This window comes from Penaeus vannamei, chromosome 29, assembly GCF_042767895.1.
Source record: "Penaeus vannamei isolate JL-2024 chromosome 29, ASM4276789v1, whole genome shotgun sequence".
Classification (NCBI taxonomy): Eukaryota; Metazoa; Arthropoda; class Malacostraca; order Decapoda; family Penaeidae; genus Penaeus; species Penaeus vannamei.
The window spans coordinates 2161270-2163480 of NC_091577.1; positions in this window are offsets into that span (position 1 = coordinate 2161270).

Sequence of the window (2211 nt, forward strand, 5' to 3'; positions counted from 1 at the left end):
GATAACAATGTAAAATTCTCCCTCCTCTCTCTCCCCCTCCCCCTCCCCCCTCCCCCGTACTACATGTCGCCCCCCTAACGGCCGTAAAAATGGAATAAAGAACATTTTCTACGGGAACGCAAGACTACCCTCCAGCTTCCCGGTAAAAGCGAGCTAAGGACACCAAGTTAGGATTTCTTCTCGTCGTTCTCTGCAAATGTTGGAGGAAGCTTATGTACAGGCTTGAGTCGTGTGCCGGGAGGATGTGGCGCCATCCTGAGCAGCTATGCCAAACACAGTCAGGTGGATCCTTATACGCATATATATATATATATATATATATATATATATATATATATATATATATATATATATATATATATATATATATATATATACATACATACATACATACATACATATATATATATATATATATATATATATATATATATATATATATATATATATATATATATATATATACATATACATACATACATACATATATATATATATATATATATATATATATATATATATATATATATATATATATATATATATATATATATACACGTATATATTTTCCACCAATATTAAAAGAAATACAGGGAAGGGGGAAGATCATATACAGTATATTATATATATATATCATTCATTATACATACATACACACAAACACTTTTTTATTTTACAATTTAACAATTAAATTGGCAATTTGCCTCATTGTGATTGGTCCGTACATTTCTTTTTGCTCGACTCTCATTGGTCGAGCGATTCGTCTTTTTCTTAGAACAATATGAATTTCACAATTCATCGGACAAATCATAATGAAGTGGGAGACGATCTATGCAATATTCTAAGACTAAACTACTAAACAGTATGAAAATGATCACAGCAATATGAGATGATAACGTTTTCATTATTCTATCTTGGTTTGCCTTTTTTTTTCTTTTAACTTTAATGTAGCCTCTATATGTGCATCTAATCTTCTTTTTTCAAGACTATTTTCAATCGCTTTCTTTTCTTTTTTTCTTGTTAAATGGATCCTTTAAGAAAAAAACATTTTGTCACAATTACGAAGGAAAATTCTCCAGTCATTTTATCACAACTTTTAAGAAAATCATCAAATATCTTTTTGGTTTTCAAATTTTCATCATCAATTTTCTAACTGATAAAGAAGCCAAATTACCATCTTTTTATACAATAAGAAAAGAAAAACAGTGATCAGAAAACGTAATTATAGAAAAAAAAACAATAGATCATTATGAATATATTCTCAGGCAATTTTTCTTCAGCTTTTATACGTTATGTTTTATTGGTTCTATTGGCTTATCCGTTATGCATATATATATATATATATATATATATATATATATATATATATATATATATATACACACACATGTATATATATATATATATATGTATATGTTTTTATGTATACATATGCATATATATGTATATATATATATATATATACATATATATATATATATATATATATATATATATATATATATATATATATATATATATATATATATATATATATATATATGTATATATATATATATATATATATATATATATATATATATATATATATATATATATATGTATATATATATATATATATATATATATATATATATATATATATATATATATATATATATATATATATATATATATATCCACTGATTCTTTATCGTCATTATATTTTAATCTTTTTTCTTTTCTTATTACTTTTACTTCCAAGTAGTTTCTCCCCTTACACACGCCCATATATATTTTTTCTATCATTTCTTCTTCTCCTTCTTCCGTCACTTCATTCTTCTAAAATACATTGTTCTAAAATAACGCATTTTCCTCATTTACATATAGATATATTCACTTCTTTCTTTTATTATCAATTACACGTAAGTAAAATCTGCGAGGATCCAATTCGTGTTTCAGTGTCGCCTCCTCCGTGACCCAGATTCGGGGGTCAGGGGAGAAGCGGAGGTCAAGGGAGGTCAAATCAAGTGTCCTGAATATGTGGTGTTGCTTGTGAGTTTTTTTTTCCCTGTCTTTCTAATATTTTTTGTATTTTTTCTATTTTCGTTTTCTGTTCGTTTCTGTCTTGTCTATTTTATACGTTTTCTCTCTCTACTCTCGATTCACTATTATGTTTACGTGATTTGCTTTCATTTAGATTCTTTTCTTTGTTTCTTTCGTTTTTTTTTC